The 14632-nt window shown below is 40.3% G+C and overlaps 55 non-coding genes across 55 annotated transcripts; all 55 read right to left on the bottom strand.

Annotated features, from left to right (window-relative positions):
• Positions 1–45: 45 nt before the first annotated feature.
• On the bottom strand, positions 46–118 carry Trnak-cuu (transfer RNA lysine (anticodon CUU)). The gene has a single exon. It is a non-coding gene; the product is annotated as a tRNA-Lys (tRNA).
• A 426-nt stretch (positions 119–544) lies between these two features.
• Positions 545–617, bottom strand: Trnak-cuu (transfer RNA lysine (anticodon CUU)). The gene has a single exon. It is a non-coding gene; the product is annotated as a tRNA-Lys (tRNA).
• Positions 618–851: 234 nt separating this feature from the next.
• Positions 852–923, bottom strand: Trnag-ucc (transfer RNA glycine (anticodon UCC)). The gene has a single exon. It is a non-coding gene; the product is annotated as a tRNA-Gly (tRNA).
• A 119-nt stretch (positions 924–1042) lies between these two features.
• Trnak-cuu (transfer RNA lysine (anticodon CUU)) lies at positions 1043–1115 on the bottom strand. Its single transcript has one exon. It is a non-coding gene; the product is annotated as a tRNA-Lys (tRNA).
• Positions 1116–1350: 235 nt separating this feature from the next.
• On the bottom strand, positions 1351–1422 carry Trnag-ucc (transfer RNA glycine (anticodon UCC)). The gene has a single exon. It is a non-coding gene; the product is annotated as a tRNA-Gly (tRNA).
• Positions 1423–1541: 119 nt separating this feature from the next.
• On the bottom strand, positions 1542–1614 carry Trnak-cuu (transfer RNA lysine (anticodon CUU)). The gene has a single exon. It is a non-coding gene; the product is annotated as a tRNA-Lys (tRNA).
• A 234-nt stretch (positions 1615–1848) lies between these two features.
• On the bottom strand, positions 1849–1920 carry Trnag-ucc (transfer RNA glycine (anticodon UCC)). The gene has a single exon. It is a non-coding gene; the product is annotated as a tRNA-Gly (tRNA).
• A 119-nt stretch (positions 1921–2039) lies between these two features.
• Trnak-cuu (transfer RNA lysine (anticodon CUU)) lies at positions 2040–2112 on the bottom strand. Its single transcript has one exon. It is a non-coding gene; the product is annotated as a tRNA-Lys (tRNA).
• Positions 2113–2346: 234 nt separating this feature from the next.
• Trnag-ucc (transfer RNA glycine (anticodon UCC)) lies at positions 2347–2418 on the bottom strand. Its single transcript has one exon. It is a non-coding gene; the product is annotated as a tRNA-Gly (tRNA).
• Positions 2419–2537: 119 nt separating this feature from the next.
• Positions 2538–2610, bottom strand: Trnam-cau (transfer RNA methionine (anticodon CAU)). Its single transcript has one exon. It is a non-coding gene; the product is annotated as a tRNA-Met (tRNA).
• Positions 2611–2845: 235 nt separating this feature from the next.
• On the bottom strand, positions 2846–2917 carry Trnag-ucc (transfer RNA glycine (anticodon UCC)). Its single transcript has one exon. It is a non-coding gene; the product is annotated as a tRNA-Gly (tRNA).
• Positions 2918–3036: 119 nt separating this feature from the next.
• On the bottom strand, positions 3037–3109 carry Trnak-cuu (transfer RNA lysine (anticodon CUU)). The gene has a single exon. It is a non-coding gene; the product is annotated as a tRNA-Lys (tRNA).
• A 235-nt stretch (positions 3110–3344) lies between these two features.
• Trnag-ucc (transfer RNA glycine (anticodon UCC)) lies at positions 3345–3416 on the bottom strand. Its single transcript has one exon. It is a non-coding gene; the product is annotated as a tRNA-Gly (tRNA).
• A 119-nt stretch (positions 3417–3535) lies between these two features.
• Positions 3536–3608, bottom strand: Trnak-cuu (transfer RNA lysine (anticodon CUU)). Its single transcript has one exon. It is a non-coding gene; the product is annotated as a tRNA-Lys (tRNA).
• A 234-nt stretch (positions 3609–3842) lies between these two features.
• Trnag-ucc (transfer RNA glycine (anticodon UCC)) lies at positions 3843–3914 on the bottom strand. Its single transcript has one exon. It is a non-coding gene; the product is annotated as a tRNA-Gly (tRNA).
• A 119-nt stretch (positions 3915–4033) lies between these two features.
• On the bottom strand, positions 4034–4106 carry Trnak-cuu (transfer RNA lysine (anticodon CUU)). The gene has a single exon. It is a non-coding gene; the product is annotated as a tRNA-Lys (tRNA).
• A 234-nt stretch (positions 4107–4340) lies between these two features.
• Trnag-ucc (transfer RNA glycine (anticodon UCC)) lies at positions 4341–4412 on the bottom strand. The gene has a single exon. It is a non-coding gene; the product is annotated as a tRNA-Gly (tRNA).
• Positions 4413–4531: 119 nt separating this feature from the next.
• Positions 4532–4604, bottom strand: Trnam-cau (transfer RNA methionine (anticodon CAU)). The gene has a single exon. It is a non-coding gene; the product is annotated as a tRNA-Met (tRNA).
• A 234-nt stretch (positions 4605–4838) lies between these two features.
• On the bottom strand, positions 4839–4910 carry Trnag-ucc (transfer RNA glycine (anticodon UCC)). Its single transcript has one exon. It is a non-coding gene; the product is annotated as a tRNA-Gly (tRNA).
• A 119-nt stretch (positions 4911–5029) lies between these two features.
• On the bottom strand, positions 5030–5102 carry Trnak-cuu (transfer RNA lysine (anticodon CUU)). Its single transcript has one exon. It is a non-coding gene; the product is annotated as a tRNA-Lys (tRNA).
• Positions 5103–5336: 234 nt separating this feature from the next.
• Trnag-ucc (transfer RNA glycine (anticodon UCC)) lies at positions 5337–5408 on the bottom strand. Its single transcript has one exon. It is a non-coding gene; the product is annotated as a tRNA-Gly (tRNA).
• A 119-nt stretch (positions 5409–5527) lies between these two features.
• On the bottom strand, positions 5528–5600 carry Trnak-cuu (transfer RNA lysine (anticodon CUU)). The gene has a single exon. It is a non-coding gene; the product is annotated as a tRNA-Lys (tRNA).
• Positions 5601–5834: 234 nt separating this feature from the next.
• Positions 5835–5906, bottom strand: Trnag-ucc (transfer RNA glycine (anticodon UCC)). Its single transcript has one exon. It is a non-coding gene; the product is annotated as a tRNA-Gly (tRNA).
• Positions 5907–6025: 119 nt separating this feature from the next.
• Trnak-cuu (transfer RNA lysine (anticodon CUU)) lies at positions 6026–6098 on the bottom strand. Its single transcript has one exon. It is a non-coding gene; the product is annotated as a tRNA-Lys (tRNA).
• A 236-nt stretch (positions 6099–6334) lies between these two features.
• Positions 6335–6406, bottom strand: Trnag-ucc (transfer RNA glycine (anticodon UCC)). The gene has a single exon. It is a non-coding gene; the product is annotated as a tRNA-Gly (tRNA).
• Positions 6407–6525: 119 nt separating this feature from the next.
• On the bottom strand, positions 6526–6598 carry Trnak-cuu (transfer RNA lysine (anticodon CUU)). The gene has a single exon. It is a non-coding gene; the product is annotated as a tRNA-Lys (tRNA).
• A 234-nt stretch (positions 6599–6832) lies between these two features.
• Trnag-ucc (transfer RNA glycine (anticodon UCC)) lies at positions 6833–6904 on the bottom strand. The gene has a single exon. It is a non-coding gene; the product is annotated as a tRNA-Gly (tRNA).
• A 119-nt stretch (positions 6905–7023) lies between these two features.
• On the bottom strand, positions 7024–7096 carry Trnak-cuu (transfer RNA lysine (anticodon CUU)). The gene has a single exon. It is a non-coding gene; the product is annotated as a tRNA-Lys (tRNA).
• A 425-nt stretch (positions 7097–7521) lies between these two features.
• Trnam-cau (transfer RNA methionine (anticodon CAU)) lies at positions 7522–7594 on the bottom strand. Its single transcript has one exon. It is a non-coding gene; the product is annotated as a tRNA-Met (tRNA).
• Positions 7595–8019: 425 nt separating this feature from the next.
• Positions 8020–8092, bottom strand: Trnak-cuu (transfer RNA lysine (anticodon CUU)). Its single transcript has one exon. It is a non-coding gene; the product is annotated as a tRNA-Lys (tRNA).
• Positions 8093–8326: 234 nt separating this feature from the next.
• Trnag-ucc (transfer RNA glycine (anticodon UCC)) lies at positions 8327–8398 on the bottom strand. Its single transcript has one exon. It is a non-coding gene; the product is annotated as a tRNA-Gly (tRNA).
• Positions 8399–8517: 119 nt separating this feature from the next.
• Trnak-cuu (transfer RNA lysine (anticodon CUU)) lies at positions 8518–8590 on the bottom strand. The gene has a single exon. It is a non-coding gene; the product is annotated as a tRNA-Lys (tRNA).
• A 234-nt stretch (positions 8591–8824) lies between these two features.
• Positions 8825–8896, bottom strand: Trnag-ucc (transfer RNA glycine (anticodon UCC)). Its single transcript has one exon. It is a non-coding gene; the product is annotated as a tRNA-Gly (tRNA).
• A 119-nt stretch (positions 8897–9015) lies between these two features.
• Trnak-cuu (transfer RNA lysine (anticodon CUU)) lies at positions 9016–9088 on the bottom strand. The gene has a single exon. It is a non-coding gene; the product is annotated as a tRNA-Lys (tRNA).
• Positions 9089–9323: 235 nt separating this feature from the next.
• On the bottom strand, positions 9324–9395 carry Trnag-ucc (transfer RNA glycine (anticodon UCC)). The gene has a single exon. It is a non-coding gene; the product is annotated as a tRNA-Gly (tRNA).
• A 119-nt stretch (positions 9396–9514) lies between these two features.
• Trnam-cau (transfer RNA methionine (anticodon CAU)) lies at positions 9515–9587 on the bottom strand. Its single transcript has one exon. It is a non-coding gene; the product is annotated as a tRNA-Met (tRNA).
• Positions 9588–9822: 235 nt separating this feature from the next.
• Positions 9823–9894, bottom strand: Trnag-ucc (transfer RNA glycine (anticodon UCC)). The gene has a single exon. It is a non-coding gene; the product is annotated as a tRNA-Gly (tRNA).
• Positions 9895–10013: 119 nt separating this feature from the next.
• Positions 10014–10086, bottom strand: Trnak-cuu (transfer RNA lysine (anticodon CUU)). Its single transcript has one exon. It is a non-coding gene; the product is annotated as a tRNA-Lys (tRNA).
• A 234-nt stretch (positions 10087–10320) lies between these two features.
• Trnag-ucc (transfer RNA glycine (anticodon UCC)) lies at positions 10321–10392 on the bottom strand. The gene has a single exon. It is a non-coding gene; the product is annotated as a tRNA-Gly (tRNA).
• Positions 10393–10511: 119 nt separating this feature from the next.
• On the bottom strand, positions 10512–10584 carry Trnak-cuu (transfer RNA lysine (anticodon CUU)). The gene has a single exon. It is a non-coding gene; the product is annotated as a tRNA-Lys (tRNA).
• Positions 10585–10818: 234 nt separating this feature from the next.
• Trnag-ucc (transfer RNA glycine (anticodon UCC)) lies at positions 10819–10890 on the bottom strand. The gene has a single exon. It is a non-coding gene; the product is annotated as a tRNA-Gly (tRNA).
• A 119-nt stretch (positions 10891–11009) lies between these two features.
• On the bottom strand, positions 11010–11082 carry Trnak-cuu (transfer RNA lysine (anticodon CUU)). Its single transcript has one exon. It is a non-coding gene; the product is annotated as a tRNA-Lys (tRNA).
• Positions 11083–11316: 234 nt separating this feature from the next.
• Trnae-uuc (transfer RNA glutamic acid (anticodon UUC)) lies at positions 11317–11388 on the bottom strand. The gene has a single exon. It is a non-coding gene; the product is annotated as a tRNA-Glu (tRNA).
• Positions 11389–11507: 119 nt separating this feature from the next.
• Positions 11508–11580, bottom strand: Trnak-cuu (transfer RNA lysine (anticodon CUU)). Its single transcript has one exon. It is a non-coding gene; the product is annotated as a tRNA-Lys (tRNA).
• Positions 11581–11814: 234 nt separating this feature from the next.
• Trnag-ucc (transfer RNA glycine (anticodon UCC)) lies at positions 11815–11886 on the bottom strand. Its single transcript has one exon. It is a non-coding gene; the product is annotated as a tRNA-Gly (tRNA).
• A 119-nt stretch (positions 11887–12005) lies between these two features.
• Trnak-cuu (transfer RNA lysine (anticodon CUU)) lies at positions 12006–12078 on the bottom strand. Its single transcript has one exon. It is a non-coding gene; the product is annotated as a tRNA-Lys (tRNA).
• Positions 12079–12312: 234 nt separating this feature from the next.
• Trnag-ucc (transfer RNA glycine (anticodon UCC)) lies at positions 12313–12384 on the bottom strand. Its single transcript has one exon. It is a non-coding gene; the product is annotated as a tRNA-Gly (tRNA).
• Positions 12385–12503: 119 nt separating this feature from the next.
• On the bottom strand, positions 12504–12576 carry Trnak-cuu (transfer RNA lysine (anticodon CUU)). Its single transcript has one exon. It is a non-coding gene; the product is annotated as a tRNA-Lys (tRNA).
• A 234-nt stretch (positions 12577–12810) lies between these two features.
• Positions 12811–12882, bottom strand: Trnag-ucc (transfer RNA glycine (anticodon UCC)). The gene has a single exon. It is a non-coding gene; the product is annotated as a tRNA-Gly (tRNA).
• A 119-nt stretch (positions 12883–13001) lies between these two features.
• On the bottom strand, positions 13002–13074 carry Trnak-cuu (transfer RNA lysine (anticodon CUU)). The gene has a single exon. It is a non-coding gene; the product is annotated as a tRNA-Lys (tRNA).
• A 427-nt stretch (positions 13075–13501) lies between these two features.
• On the bottom strand, positions 13502–13574 carry Trnak-cuu (transfer RNA lysine (anticodon CUU)). Its single transcript has one exon. It is a non-coding gene; the product is annotated as a tRNA-Lys (tRNA).
• Positions 13575–13808: 234 nt separating this feature from the next.
• Positions 13809–13880, bottom strand: Trnag-ucc (transfer RNA glycine (anticodon UCC)). The gene has a single exon. It is a non-coding gene; the product is annotated as a tRNA-Gly (tRNA).
• Positions 13881–13999: 119 nt separating this feature from the next.
• Trnak-cuu (transfer RNA lysine (anticodon CUU)) lies at positions 14000–14072 on the bottom strand. Its single transcript has one exon. It is a non-coding gene; the product is annotated as a tRNA-Lys (tRNA).
• Positions 14073–14306: 234 nt separating this feature from the next.
• On the bottom strand, positions 14307–14378 carry Trnag-ucc (transfer RNA glycine (anticodon UCC)). Its single transcript has one exon. It is a non-coding gene; the product is annotated as a tRNA-Gly (tRNA).
• A 119-nt stretch (positions 14379–14497) lies between these two features.
• Positions 14498–14570, bottom strand: Trnak-cuu (transfer RNA lysine (anticodon CUU)). The gene has a single exon. It is a non-coding gene; the product is annotated as a tRNA-Lys (tRNA).
• Between the last annotated feature and the right edge of the window lie 62 nt (positions 14571–14632).

Here is a 14632-nt window from a genome sequence, read left to right as displayed (position 1 = left end):
GTCTGGTAATGAACAGATAAACATAAAAGTGACACAACAATACTTAGCCCGACGTGGGGCTCGAACCCACGACTCCGAGATTAAGAGTCTCGTGCTTTACCGACTGAGCTAGCCGGGGATTAGCGAGATATTTACGGAAGGTAAAAAACTGAAACTCTTAAAAAGTTAAACATCAAGTACTTTGTCCGTTTTATAATTCGTTGTCGAAACACGATTTCAGAATAAAAATCTGTTTGAAAGAATTGTTTTCGTACAACGTTTACCTTGTGTTTTTTAACCAGCATGCATCTTGAACATTTACCTTCTCTGACTGATGCAAAACATTATAACGATACCACGATGAAAAACATTGATGCGTCGGCCGGAAATCGAACCCGGATCGACTTCTTGGAAGGCAACCATGCTAACCGTTACACCACCGACGCTTTCGTTGCTTACGGATTATTCCACACAATGACGTTGAGTCTATATTCTAACAAAACTTGAAAATATTTTACATGTCTGGTAATGAACAGTTAATCATAAAAGTGACACAACAATACTTAGCCCGACGTAGGGCTCGAACCCACGACACCCAGATTAAGAGTCTCATGCTCTACCGACTGAGCTAGCCGGGCATTAGCGATAGTTGCGGAAGGTAAAAAACTGAAATCCCTTTAAAAGTTAAACATCAAGTACTTTGTCCGTTTTATAATTCGTTGTCGAAACACGATTTCAGAATAAAAATCTGTTTGAAAGAATTGTTTTCGTACAACGTTTACCTTGTGTTTTTTAACCAGCATGCATCTTGAACATTTACCTTCTCTGACTGATGCAAAACATTATAACGATACCACGATGAAAAACATTGATGCGTCGGCCGGGAATCGAACCCGGATCGACTGCTTGGAAGGCAACCATGCTAACCGTTACACCACCGACGCTTTCGTTGCTTACGGACTATTCCACACAATGACGTTGAGTTGATATTCTAACAAAACTTGAAAATATTTTACATGTCTGGTAATGAACAGTTACTCATAAAAGTGACACAACAATACTTAGCCCGACGTGGGGCTCGAACCCACGACTCCGAGATTAAGAGTCTCGTGCTCTACCGACTGAGCTAGCCGGGCATTAGCGAGATATTCACGGAAGTTAAAAAACTGAAACTCTTAAAAAGTTAAACATCAAGTACTTTGTCCGTTTTATAATTCGTTGTCGAAACACGATTTCAGAATAAAAATCTGTTTGAAAGAATTGTTTTCGTACAACGTTTACCTTGTGTTTTTTAACCAGCATGCATCTTGAACATTTACCTTCTCTGACTGATGCAAAACATTATAACGATACCACGATGAAAAACGTTGATGCGTCGGCCGGGAATCGAACCCGGATCGACTGCTTGGAAGGCAACCATGCTAACCGTTACACCACCGACGCTTTCGTTGCTTACGGACTATTCCACACAATGACGTTGAGTTGATATTCTAACCAAACTTGAAAATATTTTACATGTCTGGTAATGAACAGTTAATCATAAAAGTGACACAACAATACTTAGCCCGACGTAGGGCTCGAACCCACGACACCCAGATTAAGAGTCTCATGCTCTACCGACTGAGCTAGCCGGGCATTAGCGATAGTTGCGGAAGGTAAAAAACTGAAATCCCTTTAAAAGTTAAACATCAAGTACTTTGTCCGTTTTATAATTCGTTGTCGAAACACGATTTCAGAATAAAAATCTGTTTGAAAGAATTGTTTTCGTACAACGTTTACCTTGTGTTTTTTAACCAGCATGCATCTTGAACATTTACCTTCTCTGACTGATGCAAAACATTATAACGATACCACGATGAAAAACATTGATGCGTCGGCCGGGAATCGAACCCGGATCGACTGCTTGGAAGGCAACCATGCTAACCGTTACACCACCGACGCTTTCGTTGCTTACGGACTATTCCACACAATGACGTTGAGTTGATATTCTAACAAAACTTGAAAATATTTTACATGTCTGGTAATGAACAGTTAATCATAAAAGTGACACAACAATACTTCGCCCGACGTAGGGCTCGAACCCACGACACCCAGATTAAGAGTCTCATGCTCTACCGACTGAGCTAGCCGTGCATTAGCGATGTGTGCGGAAGGTAAAAAACTGAAATCCCTTTAAAAGTTAAACATCAAGTACTTTGTCCGTTTTATAATTCGTTGTCGAAACACGATTTCAGAATAAAAATCTGTTTGAAAGAATTGTTTTCGTACAACGTTTACCTTGTGTTTTTTAACCAGCATGCATCTTTAACATTTACCTTCTCTGACTGATGCAAAACATTATAACGATACCACGATGAAAAACATTGATGCGTCGGCCGGGAATCGAACCCGGATCGACTGCTTGGAAGGCAACCATGCTAACCGTAACACCACCGACGCTTTCGTTTCTTACGGACTATTCCACACAATGATGTTGAGTTGATATTCTAACAAAACTTGAAAATATTTTACATGTCTGGTAGTGAACAGTTAATCATAAAAGTGACACAACAATACTTAGCCCGACGTGGGCCTCGAACCCACGCCTCCGAGATTATGAATCTTGTGCTCTACTGACTGAGCTAGCCGGGCATTAGCGATATTTACAAAAGGTAAAAAACTGAAATCCCTTTAAAAGTTAAACATCAAGTACTTTGTCCGTTTTATAATTCGTTGTCGAAACACGATTTCAGAATAAAAATCTGTTTGAAAGAATTTTTTTTCGTACAACGTTTACTATGTGTTTTTTAACCAGCATGCATCTTGAACATTTACCTTCTCTGACTGATGCAAAACATTATAACGATACCACGATGAAAAACATTGATGCGTCGGCCGGGAATCGAACCCGGATCGACTGCTTGGAAGGCAACCATGCTAACCGTTACACCACCGACGCTTTCGTTGCTTACGGACTATTCCACACAATGACGTTGAGTTGATATTCTAACAAAACTTGAAAATATTTTACATGTCTGGTAATGAACAGTTAATCATAAAAGTGACACAACAATACTTAACCCGACTTGGGGCTCGAACCCACGACGCCGAGATTAAGAGTCTCGTGCTCTACCGACTGAGCTAGCCGGGCATTAGCGATAGTTGCGGAAGGTAAAAAACTGAAATCCCTTTAAAAGTTAAACATCAAGTACTTTGTCCGTTTTATAATTCGTTGTCGAAACACGATTTCAGAATAAAAATCTGTTTGAAAGAATTTTTTTTCGTACAACGTTTACCATGTGTTTTTTAACCAGCATGCATCTTGAACATTTACCTTCTCTGACTGATGCAAAACATTATAACGATACCACGATGAAAAACATTGATGCGTCGGCCGGGAATCGAACCCGGATCGACTGCTTGGAAGGCAACCATGCTAACCGTTACACCACCGACGCTTTCGTTGCTTACGGACTATTCCACACAATGACGTTGAGTTGATATTCTAACAAAACTTGAAAATATTTTACATGTCTGGTAATGAACAGTTAATCATAAAAGTGACACAACAATACTTAACCCGACGTGGGGCTCGAACCCACGACGCAAAGATTAAGAGTCTCGTGCTCTACCGACTGAGCTAGGCGGGCATTAGCGATAGTTGCGGAAGGTAAAAAACTGAAATCCCTTTAAAAGTTAAACATCAAGTACTTTGTCCGTTTTATAATTCGTTGTCGAAACACGATTTCAGAATAAAAATCTGTTTGAAAGAATTGTTTTCGTACAACGTTTACCTTGTGTTTTTTAACCAGCATGCATCTTGAACATTTACCTTCTCTGACTGATGCAAAACATTATAACGATACCACGATGAAAAACATTGATGCGTCGGCCGGGAATCGAACCCGGATCGACTGCTTGGAAGGCAACCATGCTAACCGTTACACCACCGACGCTTTCGTTGCTTACGGACTATTCCACACAATGACGTTGAGTTGATATTCTAACCAAACTTGAAAATATTTTACATGTCTGGTAATGAACAGTTAATCATAAAAGTGACACAACAATACTTAGCCCGACATGGGGCTCGAACCCACGACGCCGAGATTAAGAGTCTCGTGCTCTACCGACTGAGCTAGCCGGGCATTAGCGATAGTTGCGGAAGGTAAAAAACTGAAATCCCTTTAAAAGTTAAACATCAAGTACTTTGTCCGTTTTATAATTCGTTGTCGAAACACGATTTCAGAATAAAAATCTGTTTGAAAGAATTGTTTTCGTACAACGTTTACCTCGTGTTTTTTAACCAGCATGCATCTTGAACATTTACCTTCTCTGACTGATGCAAAACATTATAACGATACCACGATGAAAAACATTGATGCGTCGGCCGGGAATCCAACCCGGATCGACTGCTTGGAAGGCAACCATGCTAACCGTTACACCACCGACGCTTTCGTTGCTTACGGACTATTCCACACAATGACGTTGAGTTGATATTCTAACAAAACTTGAAAATATTTTACATGTCTGGTAATGAACAGTTAATCATAAAAGTGACACAACAATACTTAGCCCGACGTAGGGCTCGAACCCACGACACCCAGATTATGAGTCTCGTGCTCTACCGACTGAGCTAGCCGGGCATTAGCGATAGTTGCGGAAGGTAAAAAACTGAAATCCCTTTAAAAGTTAAACATCAAGTACTTTGTCCGTTTTATAATTCGTTGTCGAAACACGATTTCAGAATAAAAATCTGTTTGAAAGAATTGTGTTCGTACAACGTTTACGTTGTGTTTTTTAACCAGCATGCATCTTGAACATTTACCTTCTCTGACTGATGCAAAACATTATAACGATACCACGATGAAAAACATTGATGCGTCGGCCGGGAATCGAACCCGGATCGACTGCTTGGAAGGCAACCATGCTAACCGTTACACCACCGACGCTTTCGTTGCTTACGGACTATTCCACACAATGACGTTGAGTTGATATTCTAACAAAACTTGACAATATTTTACATGTCTGGTAATGAACAGTTAATCATAAAAGTGACACAACGATACTTAGCCCGACGTAGGGCTCGAACTCACGACACCCAGATTAAGAGTCTCATGCTCTACCGACTGAGCTAGCCGGGCATTAGCGATAGTTGCGGAAGGTAAAAAACTGAAATCCCTTTAAAAGTTAAACATCAAGTTCTTTGTCCGTTTTATAATTCGTTGTCGAAACACGATTTCAGAATAAAAATCTGTTTGAAAGAATTGTTTTCGTACAACGTTTACCTTGTGTTTTTTAACCAGCATGCATCTTGAACATTTACCTTCTCTGACTGATGCAAAACATTATAACGATACCACGATGAAAAACATTGATGCGTCGGCCGAGAATCGAACCCGGATCGACTGCTTGGAAGGCAACCATGCTAACCGTTACACCACCGACGCTTTCGTTGCTTACGGACTATTCCACATAATGACGTTGAGTTGATATTCTAACAAAACTTGAAAATATTTTACATGTCTGGTAATGAACAGTTAATCATTAAAGTGACACAACAATACTTAGCCCGACGTGGGGCTCGAACCCACGACACCAAGATTAAGAGTCTCATGCTCTACCGACTGAGCTAGCCGGGCATTAGCGATAGTTGCGGAAGGTAAAAAACTGAAATCCCTTTAAAAGTTAAACATCAAGTTCTTTGTCCGTTTTATAATTCGTTGTCGAAACACGATTTCAGAATAAAAATCTGTTTGAAAGAATTGTTTTCGTACAACGTTTACCTTGTGTTTTTTAACCAGCATGCATCTTTAACATTTACCTTCTCTGACTGATGCAAAACATTATAACGATACCACGATGAAAAACATTGATGCGTCGGCCGGGAATCGAACCCGGATCGACTGCTTGGAAGGCAACCATGCTAACCGTTACACCACCGACGCTTTCGTTGCTTACGGACTATTCCACACAATGACGTTGAGTTGATATTCTAACAAAACTTGAAAATATTTTACATGTCTGGTAATGAACAGTTAATCATAAAAGTGACACAACAATACTTAGCCCGACGTGGGGCTCGAACCCACGACTCCGAGATTAAGAGTCTCGTGCTCTACCGACTGAGCTAGCCGGGCATTAGCGAGATATTCACGGAAGGTAAAAAACTGAAACTCTTAAAAAGTTAAACATCAAGTACTTTGTCCGTTTTATAATTCGTTGTCGAAACACGATTTCAGAATAAAAATCTGCTTGAAAGAATTTTTTTTCGTAAAACGTTTACCTTGTGTTTTTTAACCAGCATGCATCTTGAACATTTACCTTCTCTGACTGATGCAAAACATTATAACGATACCACGATGAAAAACATTGATGCGTCGGCCGGGAATCGAACCCGGATCGACTGCTTGGAAGGCAACCATGCTAACCGTTACACCACCGACGCTTTCGTTGCTTACGGACTATTCCACACAATGACGTTGAGTTGATATTCTAACAAAACTTGAAAATATTTTACATGTCTGGTAATGAACAGTTAATCATTAAAGTGACACAACAATACTTAGCCCGACGTGGGGCTCGAACCCACGACGCCGAGATTAAGAGTCTCGTGCTCTACCGACTGAGCTAGCCGGGCATTAGCGATAGTTGCGGAAGGTAAAAAACTGAAATCCCTTTAAAAGTTAATCATCAAGTACTTTGTCCGTTTTATAATTCGTTGTCGAAACACGATTTCAGAATAAAAATCTGTTTGAAAGAATTGTTTTCGTACAACGTTTACCTTGTGTTTTTTAACCAGCATGCATCTTGAACATTTACCTTCTCTGACTGATGCAAAACATTATAACGATACCACGATGAAAAACATTGATGCGTCGGCCGGGAATCGAACCCGGATCGACTGCTTGGAAGGCAATCATGCTAACCGTTACACCACCGACGCTTTCGTTGCTTACGGATTATTTCACACAATGACGTTGAGTTGATATTCTAACAAAACTTGAAAATATTTTACATGTCTGGTAATGAACAGTTAATCATAAAAGTGACACAACAATACTTAGCCCGACGTAGGGCTCGAACCCACGACACCCAGATTAAGAGTCTCATGCTCTACCGACTGAGCTAGCCGGGCATTAGCGATAGTTGCGGAAGGTAAAAAACTGAAATCCCTTTAAAAGTTAAACATCAAGTACTTTGTCCGTTTTATAATTCGTTGTCGAAACACGATTTCAGAATAAAAATCTGTTTGAAAGAATTGTTTTCGTACAACGTTTACCTTGTGTTTTTTAACCAGCATGCATCTTGAACATTTACCTTCTCTGACTGATGCAAAACATTATAACGATACCACGATGAAAAACATTGATGCGTCGGCCAGGAATCGAACCCGGATCGACTGCTTGGAAGGCAACCATGCTAACCGTTACTCCACCGACGCTTTCGTTGCTTACGGACTATTCCACACAATGACGTTGAGTTGATATTCTAACCAAACTTGAAAATATTTTACATGTCTGGTAATGAACAGTTAATCATAAAAGTGACACAACAATACTTAGCCCGACGTGGGCCTCGAACCCACGACTCCGAGATTATGAATCTCGTGCTCTACTGACTGAGCTAGCCGGGCATTAGCGATATTTACAAAAGGTAAAAAACTGAAATCCCTTTAAAAGTTAAACATCAAGTACTTTGTCCGTTTCATAATTCGTTGTCGAAACACGATTTCAGAATAAAAATCTGTTTGAAAGAATTGTTTTCGTACAACGTTTACCTTGTGTTTTTTAACCAGCATGCATCTTTAACATTTACCTTCTCTGACTGATGCAAAACATTATAACGATACCACGATGAAAAACATTGATGCGTCGGCCGGGAATCGAACCCGGATCGACTGCTTGGAAGGCAACCATGCTAACCGTTACACCATGGACGCTTTCGTTGCTTACGGATTATTCCACACAATGACGTTGAGTTGATATTCTAACAAAACTTGAAAATATTTTACATGTCTGGTAATGAACAGTTAATCATAAAAGTGACACAACAATACTTAGCCCGACGTGGGGCTCGAACCCACGACGCCGAGATTAAGAGTCTCGTGCTCTACCGACTGAGCTAGCCGGGCATTAGCGATAGTTGCGGAAGGTAAAAAACTGAAATCCCTTTAAAAGTTAAACATCAAGTACTTTGTCCGTTTTATAATTCGTTGTCGAAACACGATTTCAGAATAAAAATCTGTTTGAAAGAATTGTTTTCGTACAACGTTTACCTTGTGTTTTTTAACCAGCATGCATCTTGAACATTTACCTTCTCTGACTGATGCAAAACATTATAACGATACCACGATGAAAAACATTGATGCGTCGGCCGGGAATCGAACCCGGATCGACTGCTTGGAAGGCAACCATGCTAACCGTTACACCACCGACGCTTTCGTTGCTTACGGACTATTCCACACAATGACGTTGAGTTGATATTCTAACAAAACTTGAAAATATTTTACATGTCTGGTAATGAACAGTTAATCATAAAAGTGACACAACAATACTTAGCCCGACGTAGGGCTCGAACCCACGACACCCAGATTAAGAGTCTCATGCTCTACCGACTGAGCTAGCCGGGCATTAGCGATAGTTGCGGAAGGTAAAAAACTGAAATCCCTTTAAAAGTTAAACATCAAGTACTTTGTCCGTTTTATAATTCGTTGTCGAAACACGATTTCAGAATAAAAATCTGTTTGAAAGAATTGTTTTCGTACAACGTTTACCTTGTGTTTTTTAACCAGCGTGCATCTTTAACATTTACCTTCTCTGACTGATGCAAAACATTATAACGATACCACGATGAAAAACATTGATGCGTCGGCCGGGAATCGAACCCGGATCGACTGCTTGGAAGGCAACCATGCTAACCGTTACACCACCGACGCTTTCGTTGCTTACGGACTATTCCACACAATGACGTTGAGTTGATATTCTAACAAAACTTGAAAATATTTTACATGTCTGGTAATGAACAGTTAATCATAAAAGTGACACAACAATACTTAGCCCGACGTGGGGCTCGAACCCACGACTCCGAGATTAAGAGTCTCGTGCTCTACCGACTGAGCTAGCCGGGCATTAGCGATAGTTGCGGAAGGTAAAAAACTGAAATCCCTTTAAAAGTTAAACATCAAGTACTTTGTCCGTTTTATAATTCGTTGTCGAAACACGATTTCAGAATAAAAATCTGTTTGAAAGAATTTTTTTTCGTACAACGTTTACCTTGTGTTTTTTAACCAGCATGCATCTTTAACATTTACCTTTTCTGACTGATGCAAAACATTATAACGATACCACGATGAAAAACATTGATGCGTCGGCCGGGAATCGAACCCGGATCGACTGCTTGGAAGGCAACCATGCTAACCGTTACACCACCGACGCTTTCGTTGCTTACGGACTATTCCACACAATGACGTTGAGTTGATATTCTAACCAAACTTGAAAATTTTTTACATGTCTGGTAATGAACAGTTAATCATAAAAGTGACACAACAATACTTAGCCCGACGTGGGCCTCGAACCCACGACTCCGAGATTATGAATCTCGTGCTCTACTGACTGAGCTAGCCGGGCATTAGCGATATTTACAAAAGGTAAAAAACTGAAATCCCTTTAAAAGTTAAACATCAAGTACTTTGTCCGTTTCATAATTCGTTGTCGAAACACGATTTCAGAATAAAAATCTGTTTGAAAGAATTTTTTTTCGTACAACGTTTACCTTGTGTTTTTTAACCAGCATGCATCTTGAACATTTACCTTCTCTGACTGAGGCAAAACATTATAACGATACCACGATGAAAAACATTGATGCGTCGGCCGGGAATCGAACCCGGATCGACTGCTTGGAAGGCAACCATGCTAACCGTTACACCACCGACGCTTTCGTTGCTTACGGACTATTCCACACAATGACGTTGAGTTGATATTCTAACAAAACTTGAAAATATTTTACATGTCTGGTAATGAACAGTTAATCATAAAAGTGACACAACAATACTTAGCCCGACGTGGGGCTCGAACCCACGACGCCGAGATTAAGAATCTCGTGCTCTACCGACTGAGCTAGCCGGGCATTAGCGATAGTTGCGGAAGGTAAAAAACTGAAATCCCTTTAAAAGTTAAACATCAAGTACTTTGTCCGTTTTATAATTCGTTGTCGAAACACGATTTCAGAATAAAAATCTGTTTGAAAGAATTGTTTTCGTACAACGTTTACCTTGTGTTTTTTAACCAGCATGCATCTTGAACATTTACCTTCTCTGACTGATGCAAAACATTATAACGATACCACGATGAAAAACATTGATGCGTCGGCCGGGAATCGAACCCGGATCGACTGCTTGGAAGGCAACCATGCTAACCGTTACACCACCGACGCTTTCGTTGCTTACGGATTATTCCACACAATGACGTTGAGTTGATATTCTAACAAAACTTGAAAATATTTTACATGTCTGGTAATGAACAGTTAATCATAAAAGTGACACAACAATACTTAGCCCGACGTAGGGCTCGAACCCACGACACCCAGATTAAGAGTCTCATGCTCTACCGACTGAGCTAGCCGGGCATTAGCGATAGTTGCGGAAGGTAAAAAACTGAAATCCCTTTAAAAGTTAAACATCAAGTACTTTGTCCGTTTTATAATTCGTTGTCGAAACACGATTTCAGAATAAAAATCTGTTTGAAAGAATTGTGTTCGTACAACGTTTACCTTGTGTTTTTTAACCAGCATGCATCTTGAACATTTACCTTCTCTGACTGAGGCAAAACATTATAACGATACCACGATGAAAAACATTGATGCGTCGGCCGGGAATCGAACCCGGATCGACTGCTTGGAAGGCAACCATGCTAACCGTTACACCACCGACGCTTTCGTTGCTTACGGATTATTCCACACAATGACGTTGAGTTGATATTCTAACAAAACTTGAAAATATTTTACATGTCTGGTAATGAACAGTTAATCATAAAAGTGACACAACAATACTTAGCCCGACGTAGGGCTCGAACCCACGACACCCAGATTAAGAGTCTCGTGCTCTACCGACTGAGCTAGCCGGGCATTAGCGATAGTTGCGGAAGGTAAAAAACTGAAATCCCTTTAAAAGTTAAACATCAAGTTCTTTGTCCGTTTTATAATTCGTTGTCGAAACACGATTTCAGAATAAAAATCTGTTTGAAAGAATTGTTTTCGTACAACGTTTACCTTTTGTTTTTTAACCAGCATGCATCTTTAACATTTACCTTCTCTGACTGATGCAAAACATTATAACGATACCACGATGAAAAACCTTGATGCGTCGGCCGGGAATCGAACCCGGATCGACTGCTTGAAAGGCAACCATGCTAACCGTTACACCACCGACGCTTTCGTTGCTTACGGACTATTCCACACAATGACGTTGAGTTGATATTCTAACAAAACTTGAAAATATTTTACATGTCTGGTAATGAACAGTTAATCATAAAAGTGACACAACAATACTTAGCCCGACGTAGGGCTCGAACCCACGACACCCAGATTAAGAGTCTCATGCTCTACCGACTGAGCTAGCCGGGCATTAGCGATAGTTGCGGAAGGTAAAACACTGAAATCCCTTTAAAAGTTAAACATCAAGTTCTTTGTCCGTTTTATAATTCGTTGTCGAAACACGATTTCAGAATAAAAATCTGTTTGAAAGAATTGTTTTCGTACAACGTTTACCTTGTGTTTTTTAACCAGCATGCATCTTTAACATTTACCTTCTCTGACTGATGCAAAACATTATAACGATACCACGATGAAAAACATTGATGCGTCGGCCGGGAATCGAACCCGGATCGACTGCTTGGAAGGCAACCATGCTAACCGTTACACCACCGACGCTTTCGTTGCTTACGGACTATTCCACACAATGACGTTGAGTTGATATTCTAACAAAACTTGAAAATATTTTACATGTCTGGTAATGAACAGTTAATCATAAAAGTGACACAACAATACTTAGCCCGACGTGGGGCTCGAACCCACGACTCCGAGATTAAGAGTCTCGTGCTCTACCGACTGAGCTAGCCGGGCATTAGCGATAGTTGCGGAAGGTAAAAAACTGAAATCCCTTTAAAAGTTAAACATCAAGTACTTTGTCCGTTTTATAATTCGTTGTCGAAACACGATTTCAGAATAAAAATCTGTTTGAAAGAATTGTGTTCGTACAACGTTTACCTTGTGTTTTTTAACCAGCATGCATCTTGAACATTTACCTTCTCTGACTGATGCAAAACATTATTACGATACCACGATGAAAAACATTGATGCGTCGGCCGGGAATCGAACCCGGATCGACTGCTTGGAAGGCAACCATGCTAACCGTTACACCACCGACGCTTTCGTTGCTTACGGACTATTCCACACAATGACGTTGAGTTGATATTCTAACAAAACTTGAAAATATTTTACATGTCTGGTAATGAACAGTTAATCATTAAAGTGACACAACAATACTTAGCCCGACGTAGGGCTCGAACCCACGACACCAAGATTAAGAGTCTCATGCTCTACCGACTGAGCTAGCCGGGCATTAGCGATAGTTGCGGAAGGTAAAAAACTGAAATCCCTTTAAAAGTTAAACATCAAGTTCTTTGTCCGTTTTATAATTCGTTGTCGAAACACGATTTCAGAATAAAAATCTGTTTGAAAGAATTGTTTTCGTACAACGTTTACCTTGTGTTTTTTAACCAGCATGCATCTTTAACATTTACCTTCTCTGACTGATGCAAAACATTATAACGATACCACGATGAAAAACATTGATGCGTCGGCCGGGAATCGAACCCGGATCGACTGCTTGGAATGCAACCATGCTAACCGTTACACCACCGACGCTTTCGTTGCTTACGGACTATTCCACACAATGACGTTGAGTTGATATTCTAACAAAACTTGAAAATATTTTACATGTCTGGTAATGAACAGTTAATCATAAAAGTGACACAACAATACTTAGCCCGACGTGGGGCTCGAACCCACGACTCCGAGATTAAGAGTCTCGTGCTCTACCGACTGAGCTAGCCGGGCATTAGCGAGATATTCACGGAAGGTAAAAAACTGAAACTCTTAAAAAGTTAAACATCAAGTACTTTGTCCGTTTTATAATTCGTTGTCGAAACACGATTTCAGAATAAAAATCTGCTTGAAAGAATTTTTTTTCGTACAACGTTTACCTTGTGTTTTTTAACCAGCATGCATCTTGAACATTTACCTTCTCTGACTGATGCAAAACATTATAACGATACCACGATGAAAAACATTGATGCGTCGGCCGGGAATCGAACGCCGATCGACTGCGTGGAATGCAACCATGCTAACCGTTACACCACCGACGCTTTCGTTGCTTACGGACTATTCCACACAATGACGTTGAGTTGATATTCTAACAAAACTTGAAAATATTTTACATGTCTGGTAATGAACAGTTAATCATAAAAGTGACACAACAATACTTAGCCCGACGTGGGGCTCGAACCCACGACTCCGAGATTAAGAGTCTCGTGCTCTACCGACTGAGCTAGCCGGGCATTAGCGATAGTTGCGGAAGGTAAAAAACTGAAATCCCTTTAAAAGTTAAACATCAAGTACTTTGTCCGTTTTATAATTCGTTGTCGAAACACGATTTCAGAATAAAAATCTGTTTGAAAGAATTGTGTTCGTACAACGTTTACCTTGTGTTTTTTAACCAGCATGCATCTTGAACATTTACCTTCTCTGACTGATGCAAAACATTATAACGATACCACTATGAAAAACATTGATGCGTCGGCCGGGAATCGAACCCGGATCGACTGCTTGGAAGGCAACCATGCTAACCGTTACACCACCGACGCTTTCGTTGCTTACGGACTATTCCACACAATGACGTTGAGTTGATATTCTAACAAAACTTGAAAATATTTTACATGTCTGGTAATGAACAGTTAATCATTAAAGTGACACAACAATACTTAGCCCGACGTAGGGCTCGAACCCACGACACCAAGATTAAGAGTCTCATGCTCTACCGACTGAGCTAGCCGGGCATTAGCGATAGTTGCGGGAGGTAAAAAACTGAAATCCCTTTAAAAGTTAAACATCAAGTTCTTTGTCCGTTTTATAATTCGTTGTCGAAACACGATTTCAGAATAAAAATCTGTTTGAAAGAATTGTTTTCGTACAACGTTTACCTTGTGTTTTTTAACCAGCATGCATCTTTAACATTTACCTTCTCTGACTGATGCAAAACATTATAACGATACCACGATGAAAAACATTGATGCGTCGGCCGGGAATCGAACCCGGATCGACTGCTTGGAAGGCAACCATGCTAACCGTTACACCACCGACGCTTTCGTTGCTTACGGACTATTCCACACAATGACGTTGAGTTGATATTCTAACAAAACTTGAAAATATTTTACATGTCTGGTAATGAACAGTTAATCATAAAAGTGACACAACAATACTTAGCCCGACGTGGGGCTCGAACCCACGACTCCGAGATTAAGAGTCTCGTGCTCTACCGACTGAGCTAGCCGGGCATTAGCGAGATATTCACGGAAGGTAAAAAACTGAAACTCTTAAAAAGTTAAACATCAAGTAC

This window comes from Euprymna scolopes, chromosome 18, assembly GCF_053919585.1.
Source record: "Euprymna scolopes isolate OS-2025 chromosome 18, ASM5391958v1, whole genome shotgun sequence".
NCBI classification, from domain to species: domain Eukaryota; kingdom Metazoa; phylum Mollusca; class Cephalopoda; order Sepiida; family Sepiolidae; genus Euprymna; species Euprymna scolopes.
Note: the sequence above shows the minus strand (reverse complement) of the source record. Positions and strands in the feature narration are given on the sequence as shown.